The sequence below is a fragment of the Hemicordylus capensis genome, chromosome 1, assembly GCF_027244095.1.
Source record: "Hemicordylus capensis ecotype Gifberg chromosome 1, rHemCap1.1.pri, whole genome shotgun sequence".
NCBI lineage: Eukaryota > Metazoa > Chordata > Lepidosauria > Squamata > Cordylidae > Hemicordylus > Hemicordylus capensis.
The window spans coordinates 147,646,422-147,668,406 of NC_069657.1; the positions used below are offsets into that span (position 1 = coordinate 147,646,422).

The 21,985-nt window shown below is 48.3% G+C and overlaps 1 protein-coding gene and 1 long non-coding RNA gene across 3 annotated transcripts in view; both read right to left on the reverse strand.

Annotated features, from left to right (window-relative positions):
- Positions 1-21,985, reverse strand: part of ASIC4 (acid sensing ion channel subunit family member 4) — a 110,978-nt gene that overhangs the window by 73,417 nt on the left and 15,576 nt on the right. The window lies entirely within an intron of this gene.
- On the reverse strand, positions 13,904-21,319 carry LOC128340554 (uncharacterized). 2 transcript variants are annotated; one of them, XR_008313793.1, is made up of 2 exons: positions 21,164-21,319; positions 13,904-14,707 (listed from the first exon to the last, which is right to left on the reverse strand). It is a non-coding gene; the product is annotated as an uncharacterized LOC128340554 (long non-coding RNA). The 2 variants fall into 2 exon arrangements; XR_008313794.1 differs by lacking the exon at positions 21,164-21,319 and adding an exon at positions 20,812-20,920.

Consider the following 21,985-nt stretch of genomic DNA (forward strand, 5'->3'; position numbering starts at 1 on the left):
AAAAAAAAACACCTGGTGACTTCCCATGCAGCTCAGCAGGCATCACTGTGCCAACCCTACCTGTCACTAGAGGGATTTTCTCTGCAGGTGCTGGAGGATGCCTATTCATTCTCTCCCAATAGAATCGGAAGGGCTTTGGCCTCCATACTGTGACCAGTGTAAACCTCTGGGTTGGGGATGAGATCATCAAAATCCCAGGTGAATGACGAAGAGTTTACCTATGCCTCCAGTTTTTATTTCACAACCCCTCCCCTCTTGGGTAGACTCTGTTGTTGTTCCTTTCAAACACACACACACACACACACACACACACTTGCCTTTTGTTCCTTGACCATGATGTATCCCATCACACACTAAAAGGTGACATACAGCATGTTTGCGGTGAGGGGCACAGTGGGGATGAACAGCAGCCAAGAGAAGCTGTAGTTGTAGCTAGAAAAGCACCAGCAGACCTGGAACAGGGACAGCAACATCCTGTACGCACTGTGAACAACTCCATTTGGCCAAGCCGCTTCCCTCCCTTGTCCAGTGGGTATCTGGGGATGTGTCCGACTGTCAAGAGTGTGGCTACACAACCAGCACACAGGCAATTAACCAGGGATAGCACAGGGGAGATGTAGTCTGCAGCATGTTGGAGGTCAATGACACTAAGGATGTTTGGGAGTGATGGGTGGTGGAAAGGGGCAAGGGAAAGCCATATAAGGAGCAGCAGGGCCCCCTAACTGAGTGCCTCCCACAGTTTGCTCCTCAGCATTAGGAAAGCCCTGATTTCTGCCTTTCTAGTTTCAGCCTTTCCTTCGGATGTCCCTGGTTCTCACAATGTGTCCTGTTCTTCTGTGCTTGCTTGTGACTGGGGCTGTTCACGTGACCCTAAACAGGGATGGAGCAGGAGCACCCAGCCAGGGTCAGTGAGCCATGCACACTGCTGATCAGCGATCATGCGTTTGCAAAGGCCAAGGTAGGAGGAGTGGAGAGTGACTGTGTGAGGGCAGGGGCAGAGCTATCATTGGGCGAACGGGTTCAAAGAACCCGGGCCGTGCCCAAACAGGAGCCGCCATTCGCGGCCCTGACACGCCCCCCGCGTCTGACGTCAGATGCGGGGGCGATAGTTTAGCTCCCAAGCGGGGGCTGCGCGGCCCCTTCGGGAGCTAAACAAAGGCTGGTGCTGCGTTTGCAGCACCAGCCAGGAGCGGCTCTTCCCTGCAAAGGCAGGGAAGAGTCGCTCCTGGCTGGCGCTGTGAACGCAGCACCAGCCTAACTAGCTCCTGAAGGGGCCGCGCAGCCCCTTCAGGATCTAAGACTGGTGCTGCATTCACAATGCAGCCCAGAAGCGGCTCTTCCCTGCAGGGAAGAGCCGCTCCTGGGCTGTGCTGAGAACGCAGCACCAGCCTCCATCTGACTGCCGAAGGGGCCACATGGCCCCTTCAGAAGTTAAGCTGCTTCTCCTGAACGGAGCCTCAAGGCTCCATTCGGGAGCCAGACCACGCCCCCTGCGCGTCTGATGTCAGGCGTAGGGGGCGGGGCTATTGGGGCGCTGTTTAGCTACGCCCCTGTGTGAGGGCCAGGAGCTGGGGAGGATGGCTTTTCATCCACCCACAATAAAATGCTGGGGACAGAATGTGGGTTGGTGCACTTGTGCTATCCAGCTCCCACTTGATAACTACTCCCCCCTTGATCTTTGCATTCACATGGCCATCGATCGGGATCATGCACGGCTCTCCTACCACATCTGGGCACTTGTCTGGTCCTGTTTAGGGTCATGTGAACAGCCCCACTGTGTCTGATAGTCATTTCTCTGGTGCAGGGATGTGCTCGAATCATTTCGGCGCCTCTTTGGAGAGGCACCAAAATGATATGGCCTCCTGCAGCCAAAACATTTGGGCAAAGGACACCTTTCAAAGGAGGCCGGCCGGTCATACCTGCGCCTCCAGTGAGCCGCCACCCATTGCGGTGCTGTCGAGTTTCAAATCTAACGTGAAAACCAACTATCACGCTGCACCGATGGGTTGCTGCTCCCAGCAGCCCTCACATGGCATCGGCGCACTTGTGTCATCAGCAACAGCATGCTGACCACATGAGCGGGCGTCGGCGCATGCGTCTATGCCATTTGAGTGCTGGCGCCGCGGGAGGGCTGTTGGGAGCAGCATCCCATCCCCTTGGCCTGGCCTGGCAGTTTAAAGGGGACAGCAGCACAGATTTGAAGCATGCCAGTGCCACGATGGGGCAGTGCACGCGGTGTGTGTGTGTGTGTGTGTGTGTGTGTGTGTGTGTGTGTGTGTGTGTGTGTCACCGGAGCAGGTACGACCTGCCTGCCTCCTTTTTAAGGTAGCCCTCTCCACCCCCTGGGATAAGCATGGAGCATTCCGTGCACATCCCTAATCTGGTGTGTAACTCAATGGTCATGACCAGTGATGGGGGATTCTGCTTATCTCACCTACAGGGGGGAAAGCAGCAGCAGCAGCAGCAGCAGCAAAAAAAAATGACAGCCTCAGTACACAAATCCCAGACAAGGCTGGGGACTGGCCCCTCACATCCATATGTAGCCATCAGCCCCATCTTCTCCCGGTACTTGGACCCCAATAGTAAGACCAGGCCCACACCACACAGTCAGTCACGCAGCTCTCCATAAATGAAAGCCTTCCCTGTTTTTTGTTTACAGGCAGTCAGGTGCTTCTCATTGTGCCCCTCATTTCAGGTGTTTTGTCTCCAATTATGGCTCATTTGTGTCACAGAAACAAAACCACTCTGTTGCATTCCAGAATAATTAACATGGAATTATCTATCACCTCTTGGTTCCATACACATTATTGCCATAGATAAGAATCCCTGGTTCACCCAGATGCGTGCACTGAAAGGGTGGGGTAGAGGTGAGGACTCACTGTGGAGGATGGCGGCTACAATGGGAGAGTTAATCGGTGCTAAGGGGTCAATGGTTCTTGCCAAATGAGCTTCAGCGCACAGCCTTAGATGGCTCTAGTGCCTTATTTTAGAATCCAAGGACTGAACACACAATTCCCTTCATTCCACAGCTAAAGCCGGAAAGGGGTCTTGGGGACATAGGAAGAACTTGAATTGGGGATGGGGGCTGTCAGGGGGCAGAAGGACGTTTAAAGGGAGGAGGGGTATCTAGGGTCCTGGGACTGAGGGTATTGTGCATAGCTGTGCAGGAATCTTCCCCATTCTTCTCTCCCTGCACCCATCCTGCCTGTGATTCGATTCAGGGGTTTGACATTTCTGCCAAAGAGAATTTGACACCGACACATTAGAGAGGAGAGAAAAACAAACAGGGTGAGCCCTTCCCACTCCTTTGCCTCTCATCTCCCCCCACTCCCCCCCACCCGCAGCCGAAAGGAGGGGTGGCAGAGGGAGGGGGGGAGGCAGGGAGGGCACAGCCTGGCAGCCTCATCAGGAGCTGCAAGTGAAGTAGGGTGAGCTACAAGCCCAGCTCGTTAATAATGGAACCCTTTTAAGGGAGATTATGCCAACTTCACGGCTTTGATCTTTGATTGCCAATTTGCATCTTTAAAGAGTTGGGACCGCTCCAGCCCTGGGCCTGGCCCTTTGTGGTTCTCTCTTGGCTGATGGGTTTGCTCTTGATGCCTAAGCAGGCAGCTAAAGGCTGATTAAAACCCTTTCGGCAGTGCTTAAATCAATGGAACAGACATGATAGGACCGAGCATTCCAAGGCCACTGTGCCTCCCACAGAAGCGCCTGCAGTCGAGCTTGGGCAAGCTCTGGAGAAGCTGCCACCCCATGCAGCATCTGCCCCACCACCAAGAGAGTGTGGATTCCAGAGTCCCTCGTAGCTTAGTGATGCAAGTTGCAGGGTCAGATCTATGGCAGGCAGCTGCTGCCATTTGCCCAGATGGAGGCTGGCCACACCAAACAACCTACCTTGGGAAGCTCTAACGTGGGGTTGTGAACCGTCTGGGCATGCAGTGAAGCAATTAAAATGCCACTTTGGCGCCCCACACAGCCTGTCACCCCCACGCCTCACCGTGCCAAAAGAGCTTTGCAGGTCAACCACGAGTGCGCAATACGAAGGTGGTGCTATGCTGCTGTGCCAAAAGAAGACCAATATGCCAACCCAGTGTGGAGCTTGAGGGGCCCCTAGAGGGTCATCTAGTCCAACTCCCATGACTGTAGCAAGCTCTCCTATCCAAACCAGCCCTGTTAGAGGAAGGACAGGTTTTCTGCTGGAATGGATCATAGTGCATGAAACGTCACTGCAATAGGCATTGCTCATCTCTAGCTAGGCAGGGCCACACTTTAGACACCAGGTTCCTGCCAGATTCTTGGTGGCTCATCCGCACTTGCAGAACTTCCTTTTGCTGAAAGTTCTACAAAGTCCCCGCCTGAGCATTTTCTGAAAGTGAAACAATCCTCACAAATCAGGAATACGTTTAAAATATTGGAAACTATTACATGGAAGGAACTACTTTAGCTTTGTATGCTTTACTCTTTTTAAAATCCATTCCGAAGTGTTGTGGCCCTCTCTTTAAAATACTGTGTTTCCCCGAAAATAAGACACTGTCTTATATTTATTTTTCCTCAAGGAGACACACTATGGCTTATTTTCAGGGGATGTCTTATTTTTATTAAGTGTGGTACAACAATCTACATTTATTCAATTATAGTTAAGTCATCTTCTTCTGGAACATCGTCATAACTCTCATATGATCCATATGAGACCAACAGACTGTTGCTGGTCAGTGTTGGGGAGCAACAGCTTTACTGGTGTGTGTGTGGGGTGAGAGAGACCCATAGACAGGGGCGTAACGATACCGGTAGGGGTGGCAGGCTGCAAGCTGAGGCATACGGTAGAGGGAAGTACGGTAAAAAATCTCCTCAGAAAATCTCCTCCTCAAAAATCTCCCCTCCTCCTGGCGGTGGCGGGCAGCGGCGAGAGTAAGCGCAGCGGTGGCGGGAGGCGGCGAGAGTACGCCGGGAAGCGACGCCGAGGCCTGCCGTCTGGCCCGGCGTCGCTTCCCGGCGTACTCTCGCCGCCTCCCGCCACCGCCGCGCTTACTCTCGCCGCTGCCCGCCACCACCAGGAGGAGGGGAGATTGAGGAAGAGATTTTCTGAGGAGATTTTTTACCGTACTTCCCTCTACCGTATGCCTCAGCTTGCAGCCTGCCACCCCTACCGGTATCATTATGCCCCTGTCTGTGGGTCTCTCTCACCCCACACAAACACCAGGGGGATAGGGGAAAAGCTTCAGCAAGCAGCCTGCTACTGAGCCAGGAGAGATCACCACTATGTCTTATTTTCGGGGTATGGCTTATATTGCACAACTGCTTAGAAATCCTGCTACAGCTCATTTTATGGGTATGTCTTATTTTCGGGGAAACACGGTAGGACAGGCAACTCTAGAGGGACAAGAAAGGGCAAGTGCCACCTGAAAGACTACTGAGCCCACCCTACTACTGCACGGCAGAGCATCACCACCTTAACAGCTTGTGAACACAAGCCAGAAGCATCCCACACAGGAACTTACTAAGGTCCTTCACACAAACACTTGCACTGAGGCTGGGGAGGGCTGTGGGGAGTCAGGAGTCCACTGAGGGCTCCATGTGAAGTCAGCGTTCTTGCTCATGTGCTTGCCCAGATGAGCGGCATGGTGGTGACAGGTGTGGTGAGTGGGAGAAAGACAGCTGGGCCGTCAGATATCCCACAATGCACTATGTGCAGTGTGCAGTGCAGTGGGATATCTCCCAGCTGCCGGGCCACTCCTTCCTCCAGCCTCTATGGGCAAGATGGCTCCCAGCAGCCTGGGAGGAGCTGCCAGCAGCCCGCTTGCCCACACAACCAGGGAGTGGGTTAGGAGGTGCGCATGTATCCTCCTACCTCATTTTAGCCTGGGTTTACAACCCGGACTACCTGGCAGTTCTCACAACCAGCCCTACCTGGGCTAGCACTGTCCTACCTGGTAGGGCTGGTTGTGAGAACGACCTCACTTTGTGCTTCCTTGGCCTCCCCTCCCCCTCACCGCCCAAAATACTTTCCCTACTTATTTTCTACTTATTCATTCATTCATTCTACTTTTACCCTGCTCTTCCTTTAGAAAGCTCAGCATGGGGCTTCCAGCAGCCTCCCATGCAAGCACAAATCAGGCCCAATGCTACAGACCATTCACCAGCAATGCTACAGGCCATTCCCTAGCAATAAAAAGCAGCAATAAAATCAGATACCCACACCACAGGCCCTGCTCTCTCTTCAGAAATGCCCATCTAGCCCCAGAGATCCCCCCCTCCCTATAGTTACCCTGATATAAAGACACCTTCTCATAAAAGAAATCCACCATGGTTATGCCAACATAGATCTCCCTCCCTGTTCCACTTTAAAAGCCCCTCAGGCCCCTGACATTACTAACAAGAAACACTCTCCATACCCAACCTCTTGTAGTGGGAATGATACCCTTGATTGGTCATTTGAATGCACCAGCTGGCTGGCATGCCTTTATACACTGATGAAAAGGCTGCTGTTTTGAAACCAGGAGGAGCAAGTGGGGAGATTTATGCATTCTGGGGTGGGGTGGGGACTGGTCTGTAGGTGCCCCATAATGAAGGGAAGGGAACCATAAATTGCACTAAAGCTGCTGGTATTGAGCAGAGGAAGCAAGGAGAGCAGGCAGAGTTCCCCAGCAAAGCCCGAGGTGATCAACCATACAGAGATTCCCATCAGCAAACTTTGCTCTGGAATAATCTCCCTTTGGCTAATATTTGCCAAACGCCGCAGACGGAGTGCCAGAAATGTATCCAATTGCTACCAGTGACATAGTAATTGACTGTGCGGGGTAAAGGCGCAGAAAATGAAGGCTGGGGAGATCCGTCTAAGAGCTTCTGGGGCTGCAGACGCCCTCCAGGTCCACCCAAGATGTCCGTACCCAACCACCTTTTGCCCTGCAAATTGGTAAAGTGTACAATGAAGCTGGACGCTTCTGCTGCCAGCGCTGTGGAGGCAAGACTCAGAGGCAAATCAAATTTCTACCCTCAGAGTGCAGAGTCTCTGGACATGGACCATGGGACAGGATTTCCCCTTGGGACTCAGCTGTTTGCTGATGAAATTCCTTGCAGTGGAGATTGTCCATGTACAGTACTTGGGAGCGGGGGGGGGGGGGAGAGGGCAGAGCTCACCAGGGTCCTCTTCTTTTATCACTGCTCCCTCACATTAAGCCCAGAATGGATTACCAAGACGGCAGTCCCAGCCCATCTCATCACTTGCTTTATGATTTGGAGCATGAGGACAGATTGGAATATTAAGATGGTGTCCCTCTCTTCTGGATGCTAAAGTTCTTGAACTCAGAAAGCAGGCATCAGCCACACTACCTAAGTATGCCCACCCATACTCTCATAGCTGCTTTCCTATAGGGGCCCTGGCTCACCCATCCCCTCGGAATGATATTGGCCCCTGGCTCCCAACCCATGTTCCCTGTAATAGGGATTCCCAGATGCTCCCAACTATGACTCCCAACATTCCAGCTGCAATGGCCTCTGGCTGGGGATTATGGGAGTTGTAGGCAACAACATCTGGTAACACTGCTTCTAATGAGCTATTATTTATCCGCTCATGCCCTGGGCTCCTCTTTTATACCCTTCTCTTGGCCTATGGCCTGGCCCTTTGCCTTCTAGTCACCCACGGGATCTAGTCAACATAGGGCAAGGAACTTTGATGTTATAAAGAAATGGTGTTTCTCCCATTAAGTGCTGTCCTACAGTGTCACTGATGTCATGGTAGGGCCAGGCTTGAAGAACATCCCAGAAGGCTTCTACATTGAAAGGACTGTAAACGGTGGTCCTCACCCTTGCACGCCCCTGACGCTGACCTTGAACCGCTCTGAAGTTAGGGCAGCAAAACACAATGAGGCGATTCTCACGATCAGTGAGAAGAGCTGTAGGGGGCTTGCAGGGAGAGCGGGCTTAGCCTACTCTCCCCGCAGACTATTGGAAGCCGCCCACACGACTGCCGGCTCCATCACGAGTGCTCCGAGCCAGAGCACTCACTCCGTTAACCTCGTCTTAGGGGAGGGGAATTTATGAGGGTTAGCTGCCGGGAGCCACGCAGGTCCTGTTGCAGCACACGATTGCCCAAAAGTGGGCTAGGCTTCCTTAGCCTGCTTTTGGGCGATCGTGAGAATCACCTCACTGTGTGACAAACACATCTGGTGTTACAATGAGGTTTCTCTCAGCAGTGTGGATGACATGCATGTGCATGCCCAGAGTTTAAACCATGACTGAGCCACAGTACCCAGACATGAGTATAAACATCTAAGTGATCCACTTAGGGAAAACAACCAGCAGCAATGGTGTTTAGCACGTAGCATGCAGCCACCCTAGGACCCTTGGCTTTGAGATGCCAGGTGTGGCTTAATTCTTTCTTGCCCATTGCAAGGCTAATGCAGGCGGAAGTGCTGCACTTCAGGTGCCCTGGTCTCCAGGGTAAACCTTCGGTTTTGAGGGTCAGACAACACGACACATAGTTAGCACAGGCAGTATGCTATTTTTGTAACAGCATACAAAAGCATGCTATTGTAGTTGCATGCTTTTGTTCTTAAATAGCAGTCATGAGGATTGGACTGCGGGGGAGGGTTCCCCCCATTCCCAAGAAGAATCCCCCAACCCAAAGCCAGTATTTGCCCTGTGTCTTTCTGTGGCTGAGGCGTCCACCCAAGTGTAGAACTGCCTTTGTATCCGCCAGCTTTAGGACTCCAATTAAAAAACAACGGCAGCTATGAGGGTGTCTATTCACACCCATTTTCTATTTTACACATTACTGTATTTGTGAAATGTGGAGGTGTGGGTTCCTCCCTCCCTCCCCTTCCCCCTCCCCCTCCCTCTGTCTCCCCACAAATGTATGCTATCTGCATTTACACACAGATGACTCCAGGAGGAGATTTCCACTATCTATACACCACTCCCTTCCGCTCAACGATGAGGGTACTCACCCACCTCTCCAAGTAGAAGCACAGGACAGACCCGAGTAGAGTGTGTGTGTGTGTTTGTGTGTGCGTGAATATGGTAGGACAGTGCTTGTGCAGAAGCAGCTGGGCCTGTTATCAGGCCGGAGTTAATTAAGGCCATGTCAGGCGATAAGAGAACAGGATGTCGGAGCAGAAGCCAGGCGAGCAGTGGGGGAAGAGGGGGATGTCAGGGTATGGGCGGAGGAGGCAGCAGTGCCAAAATGAACTCTCGTAGGGAAGCATCTTGGCAAAGCTCCGTGCTGATACGATCGGCGCCATTAGAGTCGGGGTGATAGAGGGTCTCCCAGACAGTGTAGCAAGTGCATGGCCTTGCTGTTGTCAGGATCATAGTGGAGCACATTGTACATCATGAAGGAACAGGGACTAGCCTGAAACTACCAAATTATAATGGGGGAGAAGAAGGTCTTGGAAGCCAGGATGTTTACTCCTGTCCCCCCGGGGAGGACTAATTTTCGACTTAGAAAACAGAAATGCAGCTCCATATGCAATTTTGTTCCTATTTTAAGCATTACCAGGAGCAACCGAGCCTCTCTCATGTGAAACTGAGGTCACCCCATACTAAGGAGATGGTTCTCATGATCCTAATTAGGGTAGGGTAGGACAGGTGCCCTACCTGGGTTCGGCAACTTTACATGCTCCCATTTTTTGATCATGTGCTTGTAAAAAGCAAAGTAGGAGTTAGGGGAAGTGATCAGTTGTGAGGCTCCTACTGGGTAGGAGGGTTTTCCCTCCTACCACATTCAACAGCTGGGCACAGTTGCTGAGTAGGACAGAGCCCTCCTACTCAGTGGTAGCCTCACAGACGATCACTTCTCTTGCCTCCTACCTTGCTTTTTATGAGCACGCAAGTACAGGACGAGAGCGCGCACAGCTCCTGAACCTGAATGGAGAAAGAGGAAAGAGAAGGTTCTGCATACACCTTCCCCCCCCACACACAGTAGGCTGGTTCTCATGATTCTAATTAGGGTAGGTCAAGCATCCTACCCTAATTAGGATTGTGAGAACCAGCCCACTGTGTGTGGGAATGGAAAGAGAGGAGAGGCATAGCTAGGGGAGAGGGGGCCCATGTTTGCCTCTCTGTGCGGCAGTCCCTTGGAGTGAGGGAGATAATGAAGAAAATAGGGAGGGGAGGATCTGGGGGGGTCCCTCAAGAGTTGGGATCTGTCAAACTCCTTGCCCCTCTGTACAGCGAGCAGAAAACAGAATTATGCAAAATGAACAGGTATACATTGATTGCCTGAATGTGTATAATTAATGCAGTCTGCAGAATATTGTTTCTTGACACAGAATTCAGATACTCTTAAACAAGCAACCCTGCCCCAAACCCCACCCCATCTGGGGCATGGTCTCACCCTGACCTGATGCTCCTTCAAGGCTTTGATGGTGTGTGCATTCATGAGGAGAGCTGGTCTTGTGGTAACAAGCATAAATTGTCCCTTTAGCTAAGCAGGATCCACCCTGGTTGCATATGAATGGGAGACTACATGTGAGCACTGTAAGAGATTCCCCTTAGGGGAAGGAGCCGCTTTAGGAAGAGCATCTAAGTTCCAAGTTCCCTCCCTGGCATCTCCAAGATAGGGCTGAGAGAGATTCCTGCCTGCAACCTTGGAGAAGCTGCTGCCAGTCTGTGCAGATAATACTGAGATAGATGGACCAATGGTCTGACTCAGTATATGGCAGCTCCCTATGATCTCCCCATGCACTGCAGGCAGGCCTGCCTGCCTAGCCGCGTTACCCAGATGGGTGGATAGCTAAGGCCAAGGATTGGGCTCTTTTGGAGTGCTCCTCCACCCCTCATCCTCATTCCTCCAGCCTCAATCTCCAAGGGCAGTGGAACCTCTGCAGGGTCCAATCAGCATTTTGCTGGAGAGACAGAAAATACAAAAGAGTCTTTGCAAATAATTAGTGAGTGTAATTGTAGCTGATCTTTGATTAATGAAGAGGGATTCTCGCAGCCTTAGGAGTCCCGGACAAGAGCGGGTGGGGATGGGAGTGGGGGAGGGGAGAGCAAGAGGCCGCCACATGCAGCCTTAATTGTTCTGTTTGGAGATTATTTATCACCTTTGTGCTCCCTGCACAACAGAGCTGGCTATTAGTAGCTCCCAGGCTGTGGACAAATGGGGAGAGAGGGAGGGAGATCAGGAAGTCAGGGGCCATGATGGGGCACAACCACAGCAAAGCTGCTGTCACAGCAGGGACCCTTCTCCTGCAGGGTCTACTGTGACAGCCTCTGCAGCCTGGAGAGCCTGGGATGGAGAGGGGATAATTAGTAGTTGCATCAATCAGGCCCCCATTTGCATCACCATGCTGCAATTCTGCTGCCACCCCTTGTTCCCTGCTGCTGATCCCAGTGGCAGTGGCAGCTGCTGAGATGGGCCTATCTCTGATCACAGGGTCACCGGCCTCGCTCAGTAGGTGGCCTGTACATACTCTTCCTATATGCCTCTTCCCAGTCCCTGTGTCAGAAAATCACCCACTTCCAACTGGATGGGAAGGCAGTGCCGATCCCTCCAGCTGCCATTGCCAGAAGACACAGACCTAGCCTAAGAAACGGGTAAGAATTATAAACCAAAGCTTCTCTCTCACACCTAGTTCTGTTAGGAACACAGGAAGCGACTTTATACTGACTCAGACCACTGGTCCACCTGGCTCAATATTGTCTACACTGGCCAGCAGCGGATCTCCAAAGTTTCAGGCTGGGACTCTTTCCCAACTCTACCTGGAGATGCCAGAATTGAACCCCTGACTTTCTGCATGCAAAGCAGATGCTCTGCAACTGAGCTACGGCCCCACCCTTAAAGGTTAATAGGATTAGTGGAAATACCCTGACAAATGATAGTACAATGCATTGTGGTCTCCCATCTCAGACCACAGTACAATGGACTTACTGTGAAATGCCAGGCAGTAACATCTCCCTTTACTACAACTATGCCCTGCCCTGGATGTGGGAATCAGCAAAGCTAGACCACAGGAACCCAAGATGTGCAGGAGACAACATGCACTCATCCCTGCCAGGAGGAAGAATAATGCACAATGAGGACAGAACATCAAAGTAACTATCATACTGTGTATTTGTTCATGTCCGGAAGACCCATTTTTACAAGGTCATTTTGTGACCAGACTGTAGGAATGATACAGCTGCTAAATATATACTTGAGCAACTGACTGCTATATTTTAAGTGGGACTCAGGAAACCCACATGGATAGGATTCCAGGGTGCCAAATATGCATCTTTTACAGAATGAACAGAATCCGAAGAATCTTTCTTCAAAGAACCCAGGTTTCTAGTCCCCATGGTTGTCAGTAATGCATTGACAGTTTTTGCTAAGATAATCTTGGTGGAGATTCCAATGGTAAGATAGATTTAGCATGACATATTCTCAGTTCCTTCCTACAACTATCCTAGGTGGCCAGATTTGGCTTTTAAAAAGCCAAATTCTGGCTTACGTCCCATTTTACCCACGAGTATACCCCTTAGGTTCTGGCAACCCTGGGTGGATCACCTCTGCTTCCCCTCATTCCACTACCCATCCCTAATGTTCCTTGATTTCTCCTTCCCTCAGAATAAAAGCTGAACTGAAGTTTCCAAATTTTGCAAGAAAACCTCTAGAAGCCAAATCAAAAGACAAGAGGGGGGAAAAACATGTGGGCCAATGTTTCAAACTTGCATAATTCATCCCAGTTTTAAGAATGAGGGTTTCATTACCACGGCAAAATTTGGTAATATTTTGGGGATTCCAGAGCCTCTTCTTGTAAGTGTAGTTTCAAGTACAATATACAGTGTATATTAGAGAAACAACGCAGCCTACAGAGCCCACAATTCTCTGCACACCCTGTGTGGCTAGACAGGACATTTATATTGGCTCTTCCTCAGTGTCAACTGGTGATGAATTTAGGTGCACTCAGTGAGCATCGTGACACATTGCAAGGATGTTACTCAAGTAACATAGGCTTCTGCCACCCATGCTAGCCAGTTAATGCAACTAGCCCAAGGGAAGAAAGGAATTCCCCTGCATTGTGGCACCAGCATTTGTTGCTCCTGGCATGTGCAAAAGTGACACAAGTTAAGAGGGAAATGGGGAATAAGGAAGAACCTGCTTCAGACTGGAGGGAGGGGGAAAGAGAAAAACAAACAGCAGGGTGGGCATGGGGAAAGTAATTTGCTCAAAAATTCTCCTGACAAGTCCTGAAATGGAAGGCTCTCAAGAAAATTAAGCAGCTGTGAGATAAGATCAGAGCTCCTTTTCATAGATGAGCAACTGATTACAAGATAAGATACAAAGGGCAGGGATCTATGGCCCATTTTCATCTTGGCAAGAGGTAAACAATGTGATGCTCTGAGGGTCTGCTTAACTTAGCGTGCTCAATAATAACCTAGAAAAGAAGATGGGCAGTAAAGAACAGAAATAGGAGGGGGTGGGAAAATCTGCAGATGATACACATTTACTCAAGACCATTCAAGTCTAAAACAGACTATTGGGAGGATTTCCCAAAGGATCCCATAAAATTCGGAAAGGGGACAATGAAATGGCGGATTAAATTTAATGCCAGTAAGTGCAAAGTGAAGCACACTGGGAAAAGCAATCCTTCTTTGGGGTGAAGAGTTATGATGGGTTGTACAGAAGGCTGCTCCCACTCAGGAAAGAGATTTAAGGGAGTCCTTGTGGCTAGTTCCCTGAAAACATCAGATCAATGGACTGCAGCTGTCAAAAGCAGCTAAGATGTTAGAAGCAATTATGAAAGGGATAAAAATAAATAAACACAGAAAATAACATCAGCATCCTTCTATATAAGCCAATGGCATGCCCACAGCTGGAGTACCAGTGCACAACTCTGGTAACCCTCCCTTTAAAAAAAAAAAAAAGATATAGCAGAACTGGATAAGAAACCATACTCAGGCAATCAGGGGATGCAGGATTGCGTACTGTGAAAGATGTAAGAATAATATTAGGCAATCAATTTATAAAAGAGACAAAGACAGAGGATAAAACTGCTACAAGGTAATTAACGAAGTAGACAAAGTAGGAGAAGCAATACTTTGAATTGGAACAACTTTGGCAAGCCTTTGATCTTTCCGCCACAATGAAGAAGGAGCAGCTAAGCCCTTAACACATCAAACAAATGGCAACAATAGAGATAAGTCAACAGAGACAGGCTGATGATGGCATCACTTGTCCCAGTGACCCCTGAAGCCAAAGTTTCCATGCAATTCGACCTTTCTTTCAGAATCCAGCAAAGTTCTGAAGTTTAGCAGGCAGGCTTCTCTTTTAGAATCAAGGCATTCCATCCTCTGCTACCAAAGCGCCAATAAGGAACTTAAGCAAGAAATTAGTAGTTTGGCTGCAGGGAGGAGAGTTTGGTCAGCCCAATAAGGGGCAAAAAGGCTGTTTTTAGCCATAATTATCTTTTTGTGCATGGTTACTTGGAACCTTCAGGACTTTTTGGTTTTAGACGTGTAGGTTGTTCATTCTCTCCCTCTCCTTCTCGTCACACTTCTACGCTTATGGAGAAAACTTCTCGGAGCAGCAAACACAGTTGCACATCTAAAACAATGATAAATACACAGAAGCAACATAAATCAGTTTTTTTGAGCAGAGTTGAAAATGGCAGTGAGAGTGATGTCCACACTGGCAGGGCCTCATTTCTTCCTATCTTGGGTTGCCATATCCAGTTCTGCAGGCATTAGAGCATCAGCGCTACATTAGTCAGGATGTCAGCCAGTAAATCTTAAAGGAAACCAAAGGCAGGAATTGGTCACACATTTAACTTAAAAAAAAAAAAAAAAACCAAACAAAAAACCCACAACCCACTACCATTCCATGAATGGTTTTCTAGAAATTATGTCAAACAATTAATCCATGAAATTCATTTCCACAGGAAATAATAAAAGCCAGTAATATGAATGGTTTTTAAATGTTCACACGTTCATAGAAGGCAATGACTCCCATTGATAAATTGCCTAGATTGCACTTGTGAGGGTGGTGGGGAGAGTGCAGTCATTTGCTCAGGAAGATTTGACGAGTGAGCCTGGAGCACCTGATAGGAGGACTGGATCTTTTATGTATTTATACTTATATACCACAACTTTCATGATAGCCTCAAGGTGGGTAAAGAAAAATTACAACACATAAATTCAACATTCTTCTCCCTGCACTTTCCTCCTTAGCATCTGTGGGGCCAGCCTGAACACTGTTGATGATGAGACACTGGTTTGAGCAGACTCTGGTCTAAAAGTAACTATGTTTCTGCTACTGAATTTTTGAGGAGTGGGGGCTGCAAGGTGGGCTGATGCTCCCACCCGCCAAGCCTATCAGTGTTTTGTACCTCTTCAGCCATGATGAAAGCCAAGCCACTCATATGCTGGATGGGCCACTGAGCTGCTGAGTTGCATTTGAGCATCAGATGGGGAATCCCAGCCTACAGCTGGTGTGCTCAAGTAACCTCCTTCCCTTCCTTAACAGATGCCGGCAGAGGTAAAACTGCACTTGTCAATGCCAGAGTTCAAACATTAAACACATTCTATACCAGTGGCAGCACCCATGTGGGGCTACAGTACCTTCCCTGCCCCTTCACCAAATCTTTATGAGATCTCTCATCCTTCCAATCTCCCAATTCATTCCTCAAAAGACTTAACATTTAATATAGAGGTTCTAACTGCTTTCACAGGGAGGCTCTGTTCTTCCCTGAAGTTCTGGGGAAACTCCTAACAGAGGAGAAAACAAGAAAGCAACGGGAATGGCTTTTCTTACCACACAGGCATACATTCCTGTCCTATAGAAAGCAAAAGCAAAGTCCCATACTAGGGATCAATAGGAAGGGGATTGAAAATAAAATCATTAATTAATATTATAATTCCCTTATACAAATCTCCTTCTCTTACAACACTAGAACCAGAAGTCAACCTATGAAACTGAAGGACAGGAAAGAGAGACTTGAATACAGTAATAGGCTGGGTTGAAGTGTCCAGAGGAGTAATCAGGAGTCTGTCCCGTTTGGAGTCCATTATGTGCTAACTCTCTGGCTTCAGTACCCAGACAAAGAGAGGGAGCAAGTGGACTCTCTAAACTGATGGATTTGATATGCTAGTGAGGACTGGGGACACCCTAGGGAGCACAGGACAGCAAGAAGAAATCCAAGCGCCGTGAGCTGGAAGGAGTAGGAGAGGCAACTTTACATCCAGGGTGTTTTTAAATTAAATCAAAGATTGATGGAGCTGGTGGCAAGCAATAGAAGATGGATCACTACTAAAATTTCTTATGAAAATTGTAACTTTTTACTATATTCCAGAACCAACATTATGCAACAGAGAAAAGTAAATCCCCTTGAATCCATATAACTGATTTCTTAAAATAAAAAGCAAAGGAAATCAAAATAAAATGCTTTGTGCTCCTGCACAGTTTCCTCTGAGCCAACAGTAGCTATATTAGTGAAGGTCCTATTTGATTTAGCAGGTTGGGTTACACACTCTCCAGCTGAGGCTTCTGCAAGCATGGGTAGGGGTGGGCAGGCACACATGTGAATCCTTCACTGCCCACTGAAGGTACTGTGGGACATGGGCAAAATGTGCCTAAATGTCCAGATCTTCCGGAGGGACTCTGCTCCAAGTGCTGATGCCTTCTGAGGCATGATTGTCATGCATGCAAAACATGACTCTCTTGCTTACTGCCCCAAATTATGGAAAACTTTCCCAACAGATTCAAATGGCCCCTTCCTTTTTATCTTTTTGACAGCAGCGTCAGTCTTGTTTACCTGGGTTTTTGGTGAGTGACTAGGTCAGGTGACTTAGGAAACTTGAAACTCTTTCCATTTTCCTGAATTATTTGGGGGATGGTAAATTTTTTTTTTTACAGTCCATTGCAATTCTTGTCTTTAATTGCTGTTTAAGTGTGTTCTGTTTTATTGTGGATGTAATGGCTGACATCCAGACTAACTCTACACTGGCTCTGAAGGAAAGAGGTGATATTCACCAACCTCTCCTTCCCTCTGAAGTCCTCTGTGCCTCCTGAAAATATGTCCCTGAGGCACAGTGGACTTCAGAGGGAAGCGGAGTTGATAAAACTCCCCCAAACTCCATGCCCCTCTCCTGTAGCATCAGCACAACGTCAGTCTGGATGTCAGCCAATATTTTTAACACCGTTTTCATGGTTTTGGTCCCTGGACAAAAGGCGATATACCAATGTGGAAACAAGTGTACACACAAATACATAAATAAATCAACATAAATCTGACCTGCATCCCCCCACCCATTCTGAGCAGGAAGGATCACATGATTTGGGCATATGTGCTTAAAATGTATGCACCTACTACCTTTGTCAAAATATGATCCAAAAGCACATGATGTATCCACCTTGCTGAAACTAAGCAGGTCTGGGTCTTCTCAATGCCTGGAATGACAAACTGCCTGGGAACCTGGAGATACTGAAAGACGGAGGTACTGACTGTGTGTGGGGCGGGAGGGAGGGGCGTGCGGTTGGGACTCAGGAGATGGTTTAGATTTGCTGTTCTTCATGGGGTTACATTCCCTTAGAAAGAACAGATATGTAGTTTGGGAGTACTCCTGGACCCAAAGCTCTCTCTGGTTCCTCAGACTGAAGGAGTGGCCAGGAGTGCTTTCTACCAGCTTCAGCTGATATGCCAACTACACCCATATCTGGAGGTAAATAACCTCATAACAATGGTAGTACCTGGTAGTACCTGGTACATATCTGGTAGTAAATAACCTCATAACAGTGTGCTGGTAGCTTCCAGGCTAGACTTCTGTAATGCAATGTACGTGGGGCTGCCTTAGGAAACTGCAGTTGGTGTAGACTGCAGCAGCCAGATTAGTCTCTGGGGTGTCCCGAAGAGACCATATAACACCAATTTTAAAAGAACTGCACTGGCTGCCAATATGTTTATGAGCAAAATACAAAATGCTGGTTATTACCTATAAAGCCCTAATGCAGGGGTGGGGAACCTTGGCCCTCCAGCTGTTTTTGAACTACAACTCCCACCATCCCCAGCCACAATTATTGTAGTTCAAAAACAGCTGGAGGGCCAAGGTTCCCCACCCCTGCCCTAATGGTTTTGGTGCCTTCTTTGTCATGAACCCTGCTGCTTGCTGCAATTTCATGAGTGTCAGTTCAGCTGCCACCAGCTCATTTGGTGGCGATGCAGGACTGGGCCTTCTCAGTGGCTGCCCCAGGGCTTTGGAATGTGCTTCCTGTCAATGTAAGAACTTCTCCATCTCTGGCTGGCTTCAAAAAAGCACTTAAGACACACTTGTTTTCTCAGGCCTTTTGCTAAATTAATTTTTTTAATGCTTTGTTAAAACTATTTTTTAAAGTTACGATTTTAAAATTGTTTTGTTTTTATCAAGTTATATTTAGGATTTGAAGTTATGTACACTGTCTTCAGATTCAGATTGTAGGCAGTTTATGAATGTAACAAACAAATAAACCCTATGTAAGCCTTGAATTCCATGATGTAAGAAAGAGGGGATATACATGAAGTAAATAAGACACAAAACTTTCTCATATTAACTGATAGTCATGGGGGTAGAGCACACATGATCCCCCAGTCAATGAATGTATGAACCAGACCAAGGATGCATTTGCAATATGCATTCCCTAGCAATGAGCAAACATGGACAATGCTGGTAAGGCCATATAAACTCTTGGCATTTATATAAACTTCCCTGTTCCTTGGGTGCCCAGGGTACAGTTGTCATCGGAGGGAAGGGAAGATAATTCATACATAATTATTCCAGTCAAAAACTAACATATCCAGATCAAATGCCACAGGCCAAAATCCCACTTGGACTTCAAGAGGAATTCCAGAACTGGAGAGTTCTGATCATGGCAATGCTTCTTCCATGCCCTCTCCTTCATATCTGCTCCATGGGGGAAGCAACAGAAGGCTTCCATTAGCTGACTGTCAATGTCATGGAGACAGAAGCCATTTCTCTTATTCTTGGAACTCTCTGCATTGTTTCTTTACTCAGCAATACAGGGACAATGTGTTAAAGGGATTGTTGCTAGACCTTCCTTTCCCTTGTACAACCAAGCTCTCCTGATGCTATATCACAGGGCTTAATGTTGTTGCTTGTCATTGGGGACTCCTGGCCACAATAAATAAATATTATCAGGCTTTTAGTTTATGTTTTCAAGTTTTATTTATGGTAATTTTAATCTAATTTTTAGGTTTTGGTTGTTTGATTGGAATGTAAACCGCCCTGAAATGTTTATATGGAGCAGTATATAACTGCAATAAACAAACAAACAGAGCAGATGGGAGAAGGGAGAAGAAGTCAGGTTGCCCTACTCTGCACATTCATTACTGCTCACAGGTTACCAAAGAGGCAGAGACTTGCATCCCCCCCCCCCACACACACACTCACTGTACAGGAGAAAAGGGGGAGAAAGGGCAACCCACTCTCTGATTTTCTAGATCTGGCTTGACCTTTTGGCCTTGTGTTATCTTGGTGCTGCACACGTTAGGAGTCTCAGACGGTCTGCGGTTTAAAGGCGGCTGGGGGGGACACACATGGGTTTAAACAATCATTGTTTTTTCCACCTGACTGGCTGCAAACTTGTTAATTTTTCCCCTTTAATGTGTGAAAGCAGAGACGGCAGCTGCATGGAAATGAGTCGCCCTCCTATCCCCAGGCCCTGGCTGGCGTTCAGAGTATGCCGGCCTCTAGCGCAATCACAGCCTTCTATAAATAAAGCCCAATATCTCATCAATGGCAGAACAGCCGTGCTTTATAGAGTCGTCTGACATAAAACCGTCCCTCTTTACGGCCCTCAAACCATTTGCGTCATTTAGCGCAGCTCTGTAAACCTTCTGTTCCTCACGCTATGCCGTGTGGAGTGCCTAATGGCAGAGACACCGGCACACGGTCTGTGCCAGTGAGCTCGGGAACCCCCGGTGCGGAACGGTGGTTGCCTCCCCCACATTTACAAGTGGTGACACCTGGTGCCAAAATACACCCTGAATCTAGTCCCAGGCAGGAACCCCCAAGCATAAAGTTTTAGCCTGCAGTTACAACTGGGAACATCTGGCTCTAATTCAATATAATACAGATACACTTGCACAGAATGTCTCTCGGTGCCCATGTCTCTCTTCCCCATTCCCAAACGACACAGAGGCTCCTCACTCCTTTTCTGAATCTGGAAAGAGCTTTGTGCCCCCACCCCCAATTTCATCTCATTGTCAAGAGTCTGCTAAAGACTGACACATTTTATTGCCACAGTGTAGTTGAAAAGAGCTGTGATGAAATTGGGGGTGAATGAAAGAGCTGTGTGCCTTAGTGAAAGGAAAGATGGCTGTTTATATAGTTCAGACTGGGCCAATTCATACAACTGTTTTTGAGGTGGAATTGCCATTACAATCTGACCTTTGAAGTGTGATAATATGCACTTGGACCTCATCAGGGTATTTTCACAAAATCACTTCTCTCCAGTTGGAAACTTGAGAGAGAAATGGTAACTTTGTGGTGAGTTTTCCACCACCAAAGTAATCTATGAGCTGGCTTTCTGTCTGGTTCCTAGTCACCAATAGGGTGTGACCACTGCCTCCTAATGCAATCAATTGCTTTAAAACAAAACAAAACAAAACAAAACAAAAACAGGGACAAATTCAATTAATTGACACCAATCATTAATATCTTAGCTGTTGAACCAAGATGGGCTCTCCAGTTTTAGATTTAGAAACAATATTAAGGACACCACACAAAATAATAAATCACTCTCTGGCACGTAAGACTTGTGAGCACCAGGTCAACAGCTCTCCAAAAACACCTCACATGATATATATTCAAGCTAACATCACCTTGGAGTTGCAAACTCACTAGGAATGTGCATGGAACCAATGTCAGCAGGATGGTTCGAAGGCAGCAGGGGTGCCACTTCAGATACACCACGGGCAACCAGCCATTTCCAGCTGAGGAGGGGGAAGGGGCAGCAAGGAGGTACGCTGCCTCCTCGAAGGCTTTTAACGGCAACAAGCGCTGGCGGGGGGGGGAGTGGTGGGAAGGGTAAGTGCACCCTCCCCCATCCTTAAAGCGGCACCCCCACCCCCAGCATCAAACTTTGAAACACCCCCCCCCCCGGTGTTCAAACCTGTTCGGAGGCCCATAAAAGAGCCTCCAAACAGCTTCGTGCACATCCTGAAAACTCACTCCCACAAATCTGGGCACTTACCTCAGCATAGCACGGGGCCTCATTTAAAAAAAAAACAACCACCCTATTTTGTTTTGTTTTATAGAATGATTTTTATCAGGACACGGAAAAGAAAAGAAATTACAGCCAATAATAAGGGACTCTTTATATATGGCAGCAAGCACGTAGGAGGCTTTATTCCACAACCCTGCTGTAATGTTTTAAAGGCCCAGCACCACATGTGTGGGGCCAATCACAGTCCTTCTTACATAGTATTTGCCTTTTGATTCTGGCCAGGTGACAATCAGGTAGAAAGGACCCATGTGATGTGCCCAACCCATCTGATGTTGAGCATCATGGGGTGAAACCCAGCTCCCTTGCTACTGCTGTAATATGGAAAGGGTGGCTAAATAACACTCCAACGTGCAGGGATACAGCTTCATCTTAGTCTATTGAAACCTAGAACTTTACACGACTGGCAGAAATCTACTAACTAAACCACCTCTGGAAACCAGGGGTGTAGCTAGGGGAGAGGGAGGCTGTGTTCACCCCTCTCTCCAGTGGCCCCCTCAGAGTGAAGAAAATAGGGAGGGGTGGAACTGGGGGGCCCTCAAGAGCTGGGGGCCCTGGGTTCTTTGAATCCATTTGCTCAATGATAGCTACACCCTGCTGGAAACCCAGATCCCTTCTACTTTATGCCATACAGCAGGGATTCCCCACAAGAGGTACTAGTACCCCTAGGGATTCTTGAAGGGCTCCCAGGGGGTGCTCAGAGACCTCTTGCCTCTCCATGCGGCAGCCAGCTACATGCTGAAGCCATACCTGCCAACTGCCCCTATTTACCCAGGACAGCCATGAATTCCC